Raw genomic sequence first — 16,327 nt, forward strand, 5'->3', positions numbered from 1 at the left:
TGATTTTTCTTGCAACAGGTTGCACTCAAGGTCCCTATTACGATGATACAAATTTTTTGAGTGGCAAGTCCATACTTCTTGAGAAAATGACCCGAAAGCTGTAAAAAGCTCCTACAGCCAGCAAGTGTAGTGACTGGTGGGCACGACAACTCTCGACCCGAATACTGAGTCGGTCCACAATTTGCATATCGTAATATCGTAGGATTTCTTCAAATATTAATAAAATTCGAAGGTGGTGCTTACAGGTCCAATTCTTCCGGTACCTCCCCCACCAAAGTTCGAAAATATTCCTTAAAATGTACGCGCGATATCTCGGATTTGTTCCAAATTTGGACCTCGAAATATTGTGTCCAAACTTAGCTTATGTTCAAAAGTGAGACCTATCGGTCCACTGCTGGGGGTACAACACACACAAATGTTCAACATTTTCTTTAAGTACGGTTAAGGGCCTGTTCGAGGTACTCCTAGTGCCCCTGTTTACAGCGATAATATGTTTTACGTGTTTCCTGATGTAATGGTCCAAAGGTCTAAATTATATGGTGACCGACTGAAATAACTGGTGGGCGCGATATCTATCGAAAGGAATGACTCCCAAAATAGGACCCATTTATTTCCAAAGTGGTCCATTCCTTTAGGAACCTCCCCCGGTCCACTCCTTCGGTTATCTCCTCCACAAAGGCTTTAAATGTCACTAAAATGGTACGCACTATATCTCTAAAACGGGCATGCCGATTTGGTCCAACAGGATCCAAAGATCTCCTAATATTTTATCCAAATGTAGTTTAACTTTCAAAATAGTCCATATCGATCTTCTCTTTAGGGTACCTTCACACAGGTTGAGGGTATATCTCTGTCGGCAAAGCCGACTGACACTTTTTTACTTGTTTACTTACTTTTTGATTAATAACCTTTATAATGATAAATAATGTCATATTTAGCAATGGAATTTTGTATAACTCGAATTCGGTATAAATTAAAAATTACAACGACGGGTTCAGATTTATCACATAAAAACTGCTAGAAATACTGGACACATCTAAATATAGATGCAGATTTGTAATTGTGAACATCAAACCTTCGTGTACAGATTCTATGCTTCTATATAAGCGTATTGAAATTAGCATTTCTTGTTAACAAATTTGGCGAGGAAGGTCGTATAACTAGTAGCCTAAAATTAAATTTTAAGAAAAACCACCATATTATGGTTATAACTAAGAGGGGGAACACAATAGCGCGCATGTGCAAGTGTAGGTGATTTGCTTTGTATATCTAAATTTGTAAAAGAAATCCAATATTTGTTTTCATTTTGAATGAAGAAAAAAAAACAATTTACATTTATGCAGATGACTGATGGCCATTAACCGCAAACAACGAAATCCATTCAATCCCATCTTCTTAAAGCAACTTGAAAATATTCGAAATGGAACTCGAATTCGATCTCATTTAAATTGACCTTGAATTTGTTAAAGAAAGACTTGACGCGCTCAGCAACGGCAGTTGGCAGCATCACCTCGTTAATATGTACATACATATTTACAGGCCTCACACTTCAACGCACTGAAAAGCGACGTAAACACAGTTTCGCACATTCATACACACAAGCGTTTTATTCAACATTTATTTCGTTAATTCGACTACCATTTGATCAAACGTCATTTACTGTGGATCCCTCACTCGCTGTGGGGCATCCATGGCTGCAGCGAAAGATTCGTGCTCAAGCGTTTTTTTTTTTTTCAATGAAAACCGGTTAGTCACCCTTCAGATATACCGGGGAACAGATTGAGCTCCACTGTCAATTATTACGACATAGACATCGAAGCTGTTGGCGATGTTTGTTTGTTTTTTTTTTTAATTTAGGGGAACGCACTGAGGTAGGTTCACCTTATTTACCTAATGGCTGTGTTGCTATTTGTCAATATATCCATTTGCCCATTTACCAGCTTTGGTCGGCAATTAACAACGACCCAAATTACATCTCTAACAGTTTATGTTGAAAATATGCTGATATTAATCGAGGCAGCATAGCATCGTTGATGATTGATTTCAGTTTAAAAAATAAAGATGAAAAATGCAATCAACTTGAGAAGACTAGTTCTATTAAATAGCATACACTATAAAACTATGGACATGTGTATATAAGTGAAATGGGACCATCCATTCTGCGCACCATTGAAAATGCTGAGTAGGAAAAAAACTGGTAGAGTCTACACAAAATATGTAAATCTTCATGCAAACATGATTCTATTGCTCAATTAAATAAGGTTTTGCCTATTAATGACTAAAATAGCGTTTATTCTATTTAAGTATTAACAAGTAAAAAAGTATCAGTCGGCTTTGCCGACAGATATATACCCTCAGCCTGTGTATATTGAAACCATTTTTTCCCCAAATACGTATGTATTTAGGGGGTTTTAAAAATGTAGGGACTTGCCCCTAAAAAACTTTTACCATCGTAATTGAGGCAGCGAATGTAAGTTTGCTTCAACAAAGATCAAAGTGATTCGATATTAGGTCATAAAGTGAACTTATCCGAAATTTTGTGTGGGAGGTACCGGAAGGAGTGGACAAATATAGTCCATATTTGAACCTGATCTATATCTGGTAGATATATTAGAATGTGTAAAGTGTAGACCAATTCGGCCACTCCCTTCAAGAGTTACCGTACGAACAATTTTTCCGAACATTTATTTAACTTTTGTGGGGGAGGTACCTGCAGGTGTGGACCGATCTGGCTTATCTTCAAACTTAAACTATGTTTGGACAAAATATTACTAAGGCCATATTTTGGACCGAATCGGCAGATCCGTTCGAGAGTTATCTTGCGCTCCAACCACCTCACACGGTGTCATAGGGGTTTTTTGCAACTTTCATGCTATTTTCTCAGGAAGTATGGACTTGCCCCTGATGAAACTTGTACCGTCGTATGGAGGGCAGTGAATACAAGTTGCTAAAACAAAAATCAAAGCGATACGAGAAATGGCCCTAAACTGAACTTTTCTGAAATTTTGTGTGGGAGGTACCCGAAGGAGTGGACCTATTGAGACCATATTGTAACCTCACATTACTCTGGTAGAAAGTTTACGCTATACAAAGAATGGACCAAATCGGTCACTCCCTTCAGGAGTTATCGTGCGCACAAACTTTCCGAACATTTTCGAACATTTGTGGGGGAGGTACCGGAAGTAGTGGACCGATGTAGCTCATCTTCGAACTTAAACTAAGTTTGGGCAAAATATTACGAAGGCCAAAATTTGAACCGAATCGGTTCATCCGCTCGAGAGTTATCGTGCGCTCCAGCCAGCAGGACAGACAGACAGACAGACGGACGGACATGGCTAGATCGACTCCAAATTGTCTGAAACACATTTCGTCCAAACATACTTGGGGTCTAAAACCATTATTTCGATGAGGCACATTTTCATCGTATCAAAGTGTATATACCCTCCTTAGCCTAAAGGCTGAGGGTATAAAAAGGTCTCGCACAAACTACTTTGAACCACTTTCCTCATTAAATAATTTTCTGTTGCACGAACGGATGACCTTTGACCTATTATTGACTATAATAACTTTTATTCCATTTAAATAGCAAATAAGGTCCGGCACACACCATTTTTAATTAATATTATTAATTAATATATTAAATAAAATTATATATCGTCAACATAAATGCCCGAAGACGTTACCCACATGAAAATCGAAATTCGTTTTTTGATGGAATCCGATACATAAAGCTAAAATACATGCTCTGGCCAAATTTCAAGCTTCTACGTTCAAAAATAACGTTCCTATTAATGAAATGGCATTTCGGAAAATGGCATAACATTGCAGATTTTGTTGTAATGGATGATCCCAACACCAAGCGCTTCAGTAGTTTTGGTTTCACAACTTATTCCCATTCGTAGAGGATTGATAATACTCCAAATATTCGTCCTTATAAGATTGATATTTTATAAAACAGGTTTTCATTTTATAAGGTTTTTTGCTTCTCCTGTAAAGTTTTGGATTTGTGGGTTACGTCTTCTGGCATTTATGGTGACGATATGGGACTTATTGTAGAAAATTAAATAATGTAAAATATAATTTTAAATATCCACAACGTTTCTGCTGTATCTTTCAGCGGAATGCAGCAACAGCATAAAAGTTAGAAATATGCATTCGGTTTGTTAATGTCAATAAATTAATGATGTGTTAATAATTTTTCGTTTCGCTTATTTCATGTTGTAGCGGTAAAAAAAATAAAAATTACAAGGAGAGAACAAATTATAGTAAATATTGTCTGACTCATCCTCTGAGTTTAACATAGTTATCTTTCGACTCGGACTCCAGCAATATGGCTCGACTACGACTCGTAGACTCAGCTCCGAAACCCTGATTCTGACACCACAGCATGACAGAAGACCAAAAATAAGAAGACATGTGTAACGGCATTTTTCCACATCACTTCCACTTTTGGGGTTATGGGGACCCAAATGCTTGAAGCCTTCGTGTCAAAATGCATAGTTTTGTCAGGCTCAAAATTCAGTCTCCATAGTAAAACATCTGACAAAGGAATAAGACAGATAAACTTCGAAGCGGCAAAAAAACATGGTAGTTAGCAGTACCACATTTAAGCATCTCGATATGCATAAGGGACCTGGCAAAGAACAAGAAATGAAATTGATCACGTTGTGATAGATGGAAGACATTCATCGAGCGTGTTGGATGTATGATCGTTCCGAGGTGCAAACATAGACTCGGACCACCACCTTGTTGCAGCAATGGTATATACCAGATTATACGTAGCAAATAATGTACAAACAGACACAACACGGAAGTTGGACATCGGTAGGCTGCAAACACAAAAGATAGCCACAGCATATTCCACTCAACTAGCCCAATTGCTTAATGAAAGCACTCCTCGTCCCTTCAACATCCTGCTGGAAAAGGTTATACGAGAGGCAAACGTTAAAACAAATGGCATAATTTACACCAATAGCCACATGTTACTTGCGGATGCTGATGATATAGACAGTAAAAGAAGTAACCGATACCTTTATGAAGGTCTGCTAAATTGGGTCTGGCGGTAAACAGCCAGAAGACTAAGTTGATGGTGTTGACACGCAATGCATCCATAGAAATCGTACCAACTGTTGAAGTTGGTTCCTATAATTCTGAGGTAGTAAACACAACAAACAACATCTGTTGTGAAATAAGAAGAAGAATTGTATTGGCCAACAGATGCTACTTTGGTTTAAGTAAGCAGTTTAAAAACAAAGTTACACCTCGTCAAACAAAAACAACGCTTTACAAAACACTGATACTACACGTGCTAATGTATGGTTCCGAAGCCTGGGTAGTTGCGCAAGCAGACAAGGCAGTGCTTGGTGTGTTTGAGGGAAAAATTCTTTGAAAGATCTACGGACCAATCTGCGTTGACAGTGAATATCGACGTCGTATGAACAACGAGCTGTATCTGCTATACAACGAAATCAGTATAGATAACCGAATCGAGACGCAACGACTGCGTTGGCTAGGCCATATCATAAGAATGGAGCAAACAAGTGGGAAAAGAGATCGAAAAATTGCGGTATTCCAAAAAGCGAAGCAACAAACAGAGAGAAATGGATATCTTTTCTTAGTTCGGCTTATGGAAAAAATGTTCTGTAAGTAAGTCATTTAAATCCTCCAAATGTATATCTAAATGCAGTGAGATTTGTACTGGATTTATTTAATCCAGTGGAGGATTTATAATTAGTGTAAATCAGACATTACAAACTGAACATCAATCATCCCAGTAGGAAATTGAATCTGCAATGACCATTTTATCAACGAAAACTTTCAAAATTGCCTTTAAACAAGACAGTGTCACCAAATTTGTCACTCATCCATGTGCGATGTGTGACATTCTGAACGAAAATGTATTGCAATGTACCTTGGTACAACTTAATGTTTATTCGATTGTCCATGAAGACAACTTCACTTACCTTGTCGCTCAACTTATCGTGCACGAATTTTGCGACATTTGTGTGTGGATGTCGTCGATGATCGCAAAGGGCTGTCGTCGAGCCGTCTTCAATGGATTGGAGACAATTTTGAAGACACATAGCAGACAACTTCCAACTGGGATGATATACCATCCATTGGTGTATACAACACACACACACAAGTCATAGGTACATACCCAGCAAACCAAATGTCGGACGTCCGACGCGTCTGCACAAAGTCTGAAGTTTTTTTCCCACGGTCGGTCAAACGACTTAGGTCTGAATTCTGTCCGACTTGTCTGAGGATATATTCTCTCTCTCTCTGAAAGGATTTTTTTCTATTTTCAATTGTACTTGGGTGGCAATATTTATTGTAAGCAAGCAGAGTGACAAAATATAAATGTTTAATTGTTGATTTGAAGACGTTGATGAAGTACGAACTAAAAAATAGTGCTCGGGTTTTAATGTATGTATCGAAAATTGGTTTATTTTTGTTAGGTGTGTTGATGCACGATAGTGTTTAAAGATCATTCATAGTGAATCGTTGTATAAATATTTGTTTATTTTTATGAAGTGAGTGAAAGTAAAGATCTTCTTGGTCAAACTTCAACACTGTTCCGTGGAAAGTCTTATCTTTTATACCTATTGTCAAAGTTAAGTTTTTAATACTTTTATATCAACTTTTATATGTGAATACATGTATTTTATATATTAATAACAATTGTTTTACATATTTCGCAGATCCTGTTGATGAATTTTTTGTTCTCCAAAATCATACGATTTTCATCTGACTTTCAGTCAGAGAACACATCAACCATACCATATGACTTTCGGTTAGAGTTCGGACCGAATTCGCATTCGAGCTCGAAGGTTTCTTCCGATTTTGGTTTGCTGGGTATTTACTAATCTTCATAAGTATGATTGAGTGCTACATACCGATAAACACAAACGAGTACACACGTTTGTTTATTGACATAATTTCATTTTCTGTGTCCACTACACTGATGAATACTTCTCTTCGCTCACTTCCCGGCCTTAATTCAAATAAAAACTACCGAATATCGAGTATTTTGTCTTTTGTCATCCTTAAGTGCCAACCCTGTTTGCTGGTGAACGATATGATCGTTTTCATTTCAAATCCAGGTTAAGTTCGACATTTATTTTGATTTGTATTTTTCACTTTTTCCAATACCACACCGCCAAACAGATTTAGCATTGTCAGCAACAGCAGCAACTATGTATTTAATGAAAATCCGTCAATATTTTGTGTCGAACAGTAACATAGTATTGCATAACTCCAAATCGGTTGGATGGATGATGCTGACGATGACGAGTAAACAACAAAATTACGATCGATTGACTGGCGTGCAGAGAGAAATGCTGCACACTCTAGTCATGTGTTGACCGCAAATACAACACATTGCAAGAAGTTATGCCAGACCAAATGAAACGAGATACACCTCTTTCCTTCCACCCCAACATTGTTATTGAACAACATTCGCTTTATATATGTATGTGAGTTTACGAATACGTTTCGTTAAACAAAACTCTCACACAATTGAAGCAGGTAACAAATGAGCTTGATATGTTTTCTGGATTTCAGTTTGGAGTTTGCAAAAACAGTTGTACACTTAATTGCTAGAATCTTTGCGTAAATCCAACAAAGAATTTTATGATTAATTACTCCACTTATTTTGTCATCCTAATATCACAACGAATGATCGATTTTTGCAATGAATCTTAAAAGTTTCATGTTCAGAAATATATAAAAATCGTGACAGATATCAATCAATTTAAATTCTAATGTAACCACGTAAAGTATGAGGGGTTGCATTAACTCTAATTTCTTCAGCTATCTTTAAAAACATGGTTGCTTCATTCTTATTGGCATACACCAATACGAGGGCAACTAGAAAAGTTTCCGGTCTAACAATAAACACATGAATATTTATCATCAGAAATAGTTTTATTGTTTTCTGAAGTCCCCAGCATGATTTATACCCTTTTTCATTTCCTCAAATCAATTGTTGAAGCACTTTTTTCACTCCGAGTGAGACATTTTTCGGGCTCATACGCATAGTTCCATAATTCGTCAACTGGATCCATCTTATAAACGTCATTTAAAAAATTTTGTCAAAATTTCTTGAACCGATCAACACGGAATCCAACAAAAAAAACCCATTTTTCCGCCAGGTGTTCATGCAATATGAAATGTTAGTTGATGTAATAAATGCCCACGGATGCCTCTATGTCACGGTATATAATATGGCGATCTATTATTATACGTTCACACATGGCTTGATTTTTTTTCAAGCACAAAGGCCGTTTTTGGTCGACCATCACGACCTTCTTTTTTGGCGATTGAATTCATTAAACCATTTTCTTTTTCAAAGTGCTATAGGTGATCGTTGCACTCTTGTCGTGATTATCCACGTCGAAAGTTGTGAGAAATGATCGGACAAAAATGTTCACAAGTAAATTCCATTCTTTTTTGCAAAGTGATTTTTTAAAGTCATTGTAGGGAAACTTTCCTGAGTACGTTTAGGCTAACAACTGTAAAATTTTCCAAAAAAAAATTCATATGACGTCTGCAACACTATGTTTAGCCTAGGCCGGAAATTTTTCTAGTTCCTCGGTCCTATTTGAACTTCCGTCATAGTTAGTAACCGTTTTTCACTGGCGTGGCAAACATAGAACGATATCACTTATGGAGAAGTTGTATATGACTGAAATATGCAGGAAAAATACTGAAAATATTCTGAGGGGTTTCATTCGTTGAAAATTAGAACGGTACCTTGCTGATCTCTTTATAACACTAACTTCGAATTTTCGATACTACCAAAATGCACGTAATTTAAACGAATTATCACGTTTATTCCAAAAGACCGACTGTCTATTGCGAATGGTATACAGTTATATAGTTGCAAATATGCATTTTTGTAGTATCACACATGCATATACATTAGGGAGTCCGAAAAAAAAATTTTTGGAACGCCTACCCCCGTAAATTTTTCAATTTGCTCCAAAAACCTTATATATGAAATTTTATGGCGATCGGTTAACGTTAATCCGTGCCATCAGAGCGATCTTTGTTTCCATAGAAATGTTGTAGGTGTCCAAAGGTGAATTTCCATTGTATTATGGTCCAATCGATGAAAAAACGTTACCTAGCCGATAGCTTTTATTGCTAGTTCTTTTATAATTTTCTTTATTATAATTTATAATTATAATAAATATTTTTTAAATAAATAATAAAAACTTTACCAGGGGCTCAATTCTTGTACTATGAAAATTTGAAATGAAAAGTTTTATAAAAGAAATAAATGTCAAATGAAAAATGTTATAAGGCAAATATTTTTCATTTCAAGTTTTCATAGAACAAGCCCCTGTTCATTGTTGTGGCTAAAAACAAATCCTACAAAAATTTTGAAAATCGGATCGGATTTTGACACAGTTCCAAAATGCATATTTGGCCGATTTTGGGTATTTTTTGTCTTATATAGCTATATCAAAATCCGATCCGATTTTCACCAATTTTTATAGGATTCGTTTTTTAGCTCAGGCAAGGCAACTGAAAATTCCAATCAAGCCATGGAAAAATTATCTGAAATATATTTCATTACATTTTGGCATTTAACTAAAATTAAAAAAAAAAATTATATAAAAATCTATTTAACCCTGCGTTTATACATGACAGGACAGTTGAGTTCATGTATTGATTGTCAAAAACCCAAAACTTGCCTGTGTGGCGTAGGCGTCCAGACAACTGCAAAAACAGTTGTAAAATTATGAATGAAAATCATCGATTTCTTTTCGTTTTCCGTTCACACATTTTGTTTTTGTGCATATTCTTTTGTTTTCAGCATATTTGAATTATCATCTCACTTCTTTTTCACAAAAAATGTCAAAAATATGTTAACCCAACTGACTGTGAAAAAATGATGGACACCTGGAAGACAGCCGACAAATGTACGTATGTGTTAGTAAATCAGAGTTGTATTTGAAGACAAACTGTCTGGTGTAAACACCTAGTAAGTAATAATCGGAATGATTACACTACAACATTTGGTAGAAACACCCTAATATAACAAAAAAACAAAGATCAAAATCCCATTCAAAAAAATAATAATTGACATTGAAAACCAATTACTCGATGTATTTTTTGTATATTTACTTATGTATGTATGTATAATATACATTGTATGTACATATGTTATACTTATGTGCACAGGCGTATGAGTATGCTAGGCGTATGAGTATTGCGGATATATAATAAACGACGTATGGTCAGGGTTATGATTGTCTAATTATTTGACAAACGTTTTGAATAATTTCTTATTAGTTCTACAGCAATTGATGCTGAGTCGATCGTTTGTGATACCGGCATTTTTAAGAAACGGCAATAACCTTCATGTCAATGCTTTTCTTTTGTTTCTATTCGAATTGTTCCAGCCTACAGAGCAATCTGGTGTGTTTGTCTTGTTTAGATGAATTGGCAATTATGATTTTTTCATTTATTTTCATCCATAATAAGCAGCGTTTAGTCAGCACAATCGGCGATGTAACCACAAAGTCAACATGCATGAGGTACATCCACCGGTTTTCCAAAAGCGCCCTAAAGTAGTCGGGAAAACAATAAGAGAAGAAGCATCATTTCACATGCAGATAATTCAACATTTTGCTCGGCTTACAAACCTGTTCAAATTTTAAGCTGCCGAACGAAAGCAGGACTTTGAATATAATTTTGAAGGCTATGAAAATGAAATTGTGTGATGTTCGAAGAAAACTGTTTGTCTATTTATTTACATTATTGACATTTTCCGATTATTAAGCCATGCAAAACATCTTTACGAATGGTGTAGTTCGGACGCGGCGATAAAAAGGAGGTTCCATGTCCCATTGAGCTAATATAAATCAGGGTCCACTCATTGATATGAAAGAAGTCTCGCCAGATCCTTCCGGAATGTTTGTGAGAAATAGGTGTATACCTACATATATGTAAGGTTTTTATTCCTTTTCTTACTGCAATTTGAAGCGACATACATCCAAACGAAAATGAACTATCACGATTTATGTTCAAAAAATAACTTTGTTAATTACATATTTAATAACTTGATAAAATCAGAGGTGTTTCATCTTTAGATTGCATTTGAAAGTTTGATAAATGATTCGAATCAATTTGTAATTTGTTTCACATCAAATTGGAAATTGGGTCACCAGCAGGGGAGAAGACATTGTTAATGCCAAATTCGGGAAAAATGTCAAGGTCTCATCTGCACACAGACACAACGACCTATTCACTAAACACCCGATTCTGTGAAACGAAGTCGGTAGATGATGTTGGCTGACACTTAACAGCAAAGTCATTTCATTTTCGACCTATGCGAAAATGAGTCTCACGCTCGACAGCAGAAGCCGCATCAACGTCAGCGATAAAAACACCAAGATCAGCTCATTCAGCTTTAACATTATGTGATGCAAACTCGTAAAATAAACACATTTGAATATCACAAAATCTGCTCTGCTGTAGTTAAAATGCCATTTCCACATAAATCAAAACAAAAACCATAATAAAAAATGAAAAAGAAGTGTACGAAAATAGATGACCACAAGTGATTAGTGTAATTTATCATTTAAATGTCCAATCGACTTCAGATAGTTGACTGTATAAAACAAAAATGTATGTCGATATGTAGGACTATATGTAGTGTACAGAAGTATATTGAAAAACGTAAATTATGTGCCAAATGAGTATTTTTGTATAATCGGTATTGAGTTTACTAATTTCCTATAATATAATTTGATAGCGTAATGTGATATTGAAACGGCCACCGCAGCTAAAAGAAAAACTTGTAGGAACAGATTAATACCATACAAAAATTATCGCATGGACGAAGGAATCCTCATTTCATATGCTTTAACCGTCAAGCGCGCAACGCAACTCGTTTTTAGAATGTCCAAACTATAAAATTATTAATTAATTCATTTGGTAAAAGGCTATATCTTGTTAGGCTTGGTAGGGATCTAAATCCTTAGATAGAAATTCCGACCATTTATAGAAGGTAAACGTGACAATTAGCTGTATTTCTTTTTTTTTTTTTTTTTTTTTTTTTGTAAATTGGTTTTCAAAATGTGATAGGGTCTACTTTTGAAATTTAAAAATTCGAAATGTTCATCCAGAAAATACTTCGTTTTATTTCAAACGTGTAATAAAAAGGACACACTACAGTTCTGAATGCTTTATATTTACATTTTGATTCAATTCTATTTTAGAGGATTTTCAAAATGTATTTATGTTTTTCCTGAGAAAATTTTAAGAACGACCCTGTTATTTAATATTTTCTTTGACATAAAATTTTCAATAACACCAATGTTGTTTTTGTAAATTTGTTTGTTGTTTTAATTCATGCATCTACCTTATATAAATGTGGCTTGAGCATAACATATGGGCTCTGTTCCAGAACCTGCAAGAAGCTACTATTTTTTACTACGATAACATTTTTTCCTTTATGTTATCGGAAAAAATAGTAAAAATTAGTAGATTCTTGCAGTACTGGAACAGACCAATGGTCTCTTCGAAAACTGCAAAAATCTACTAATTTTTACTACTTTTTTCGATAACATAAAGGAAAATTTGTTATCGGAGTAAAAAATTGTAAATTCTTGCAGGTTATGGAACAGGCATATAGTGCTTGTTTATTTTAATCCTGTCTGCACTTTTCAAATTTGCGGTCTTTATTTCATACACATTTTATACAATAAATAATTAAATAAACAAAGGTCAAATATCTGTCAAAACTTCTGAAAATGATTCCAAAATTAAAATTAGGTATTTTCCTAAGGCAAGATGTATTTAATTTGTAAACCATGTATTTTTAAGGAACAACTATTTTTCTGAAGACCATTTTTTTGAAATCCAAACACATGGCACAATTATTTTGCAGGTAGAGGCAAGTGTTGTTGTTCAACAAACGTAACAACAACCACATAGAAAATTGTTGTATGTTTAATTCTAATGTTTTCAACCATTTCTCTAAATGGATAATTGCAAGGAGGAAGGATACTTGTTACAAAAACGTTTGTTAAAAATTTAATGAAAAATTAAAAGCTGCTTCATACTTTTGTTTTTGAAATCAAAAAACTTATGTTTATTAGGGCTATAATTTTTTTAAATTTTACAAAATAACACACATTTTATGTCAACTTTTCTCCATTGCGAAAGAAAGTTTTCGCATCGAAACAATTTTAGTATTGTTTGCTCTGAACGGAATCACATATTGCAAACATTATCTTAAATTGACACTAGGTTGATTAATGCATCATACATAAACATCAATGTAAATGTAGTCCTGAGCAAAGTCGGCCAATATATGGTACCTATGGATTGATATACATATGGTCAGACAAATGACAAAGAGAAGTCCTGTTCTGCAAAAAACACAAAAAATGACACAAATATGTTCATAATATGCAAGATCGCAGTGTGAAGATCGATATTTGCTGTGGCTAAAATCCCTCACGAAATTGTTCTGAAGAAACGTCCCCATATGTGGTGTCATAATATGTTAGGCAGTTCGTTCGAACTCGAAGAATCATTTTTTGATTTGAGGGAGGTCTTCGGAAATATTCGTGGGAAATGGTTTTAATTCTGAATGATATTTTGCTCTCAAAAAATATATATCCCTAATGTACATAGGAAATATAAATTAGAATACAAAATGTCTTTTGGAATTTGATACTAGTATTACAGGAGAATCTAAACAGCTGGCACTTAATTCTACCTGTAAATTATTGTACCATGATCCATAATCAATTTGATACATTTAGTATTTAGTCGTGTGACTCCAAAGCTTATTTTCAGTTTTTACATGACTTTGTACATGAGCTTTTTTATCGATTCAACTTATTATTAAGATTTTATCTAATCTTAGGTAAAAATCACCAAAATATGATACAGGCATACGATGTTGTAAAAAAGTCATAACCCTAATGTACACACATATTTGACCTACATTCGAAACTTAAACGGCGTTTGCATTAGCGCATTTTCCCGGGATAACCTTCTTTATGAGGACTTATTTGACGTGTGTGCTATGGAATTGACATTTAAAACCCAGTGGGCTTATTAAATCCTGTTAAATGTACACCGGGTTTTATTCACGTTATCTGACTATTGTATTCACCAATATGTTTTTCGCGGCATGATTAGGTGGAATCTCAATTTATGAGTTAAATTTAATTTGTAAGGATAATAATTTTCTATGTGCTCTGTTCCAGAACAAACAAGTTTTTACTGTTTTTACCACTTTTACGTATTTTGCGTTTCCTTACACAAAATTTATATAAAATTCGTGTTTAGCATTTTTACAATTTTCGTTACTTTTACCAGTTAGTATATATCACCACATATTTATGTATATGTATCACTTTCGAATATTGGCAATATACTTTTAAGCTTTTCAAGGACACTTTTACTTTATGCGGTCACTTTGGCCATTTTTGGTTTAGTTTGTTTTGTTTTCCATTATTTTTTTATTTTTCTTTGTGTTTATTTTTTCTCAATTTCAGGTAAATTTAATTATGTGCGTCTAAATGTCTGTAAGTCTCACTCATGACGAAAAACTTCAACAAATTTGGGTGCACATTTCTCAACTTTCATAATTGTTTCTCTTTCTTTACATTTCTTACACACCTTCAGCTTTTTGTACTACTGCTCTTTCCGGATCTATGTTCACTGATTGGCTGACTGGAAGAGAGTGATTGTAGGGCTTGATGGCCACAATGACAATACAGCGATGCAAACTTGTTGTTTGGATTGTTATTAACGCTTTTTTAGGTCTTTTTGGTTTTTTTTTTTTTTTTTTTGATACTGGTCGTTTTATGTTTTCAAATCGAATATGAATATTTTGTTATTAAAAATAATTCGTTTCTCGATTAGCATGCGTCTGCGTATTTATTTTGTTTTATTTACCAAATTTCGATACCGCCAAACAGCTGCTTAACATCACGACACGACGTCTTTCGAGCAAATGTGCTGCATTTCACGTAAATTGAAGTTTTTAAGAAAATAACATCTCCATCGTGGCTTGGCATCGGTCACGCAGCGACACCTCTGCTCACAACATCACAACTGAACTTAACAATGAAATATGAAATGACTGAGACGCGACGGTAGTTGAAACTCTCTGAGATTTTGTCTGAAGCAGACGTTCCTGATTTGTGCTCAGTTGTTTAATGAGCTGTAAACTGCTCCTAGCTATTTTAACTTGTTGCACTGTTAGTAAGTGTGAAACAATGTCCATAATATTTTCAGACAATTTAGGACAAAGTTACAATTTGCAAAGAAACCAAAAAAAAAACATTGTTCCACAACATCCCATACGGGACAAGGGGAGACTTCTCTCATATCAATGAGTGCACCCCGATCCATATTTACTAGCTCAATGATATGGGACCTACTGTTTATCGCCGAGTCCGAACGGCGCATCTTAATACACCACTTGTGGAGAAGTTTTTCAAGGCTGAAATACTCAGAAAATGTCGCCAACTTAATTTTCAATATTGAGGGGTAAGTATTTTGCCACCGTTAAAAAATGTTTGATGTTGCTTGGCCGGGGAATCGAACCACCGACCTTCTGCGTGCAAGGCGGGCGTGCATACCATTGCACCATGGTGGCACCCAATTTGCAAATAGTCCGGTTTAATTTATGAATTTAAAATTTCCACAAAGTGGACGCAACAAATGCCTTGTAAAATATTGAACTTTGTCTCAAGCATGGCACAATTACCCAGGTAGGGGCATCGTAAAATTTTGAATATGTTATGTCAAAACTTTTTCTTTTAAATTTTTGTTTTTTAATTTTGTGTTTTCAATTACAACAACTTTTTTGACAACTCACAGTACATCAGCTGGGCTGATGCGGGTACCCTGTATGATTGTGCCATGGGTATATGCATGAATTACAACAACTAACAAATTTACAACAACATTGTTGTTATTGAAAATTAATTGTCAAAGAAAACATTGAATAATAGGGTCGTTCCAAATTTTTTTTAGGAAAATTAATACATTTTGAAAATTCTCTAAAATATAACAAATTTGAATCAAAATGTAAATATGTATAAAGCATTCAGAACTATCGTATGCCATTTTTATTACACATTTAGGATGAAAAGTAGAATTTATGGAGTTTTATGGTAGCAAATTTCGAAGTTTCAAATTTCATAAGTAGACCCTATTGCATTTTGAAAACTAAATTTACAAAAAAGTAAGAATACAGCTGATTGTCACCTTGCTTTGTCTGGTATGTTCCTTTACTTTTGAAAATGGTAAACGTGGCAAAAGTAGTAAAAGCTGTGAGCTA

At 34.8% G+C, this 16,327-nt stretch overlaps 1 protein-coding gene across 13 annotated transcripts in view; it reads right to left on the minus strand.

Moving 5' to 3' along the window:
* Window positions 1–16,327, minus strand: part of LOC141406749 (nose resistant to fluoxetine protein 6-like) — an 81,681-nt gene that overhangs the window by 13,842 nt on the left and 51,512 nt on the right. Inside the window, exon 1 of one of the 13 annotated variants that reach the window (XM_073992750.1) lies at window positions 14,656–14,865. The exons of the other annotated variants lie outside the window; for them this stretch is intronic. The gene's annotated coding sequence lies outside the window, so the exon portion shown is untranslated. Of the gene's footprint in view, window positions 1–14,655; window positions 14,866–16,327 lie in introns of those variants that run through there. 13 annotated transcript variants of the gene reach the window in all.

The sequence above is a fragment of the Musca autumnalis genome, unplaced genomic scaffold (assembly GCF_047663935.1).
Source record: "Musca autumnalis isolate F117 unplaced genomic scaffold, ASM4766393v1 scaffold_5, whole genome shotgun sequence".
Classification (NCBI taxonomy): Eukaryota; Metazoa; Arthropoda; class Insecta; order Diptera; family Muscidae; genus Musca; species Musca autumnalis.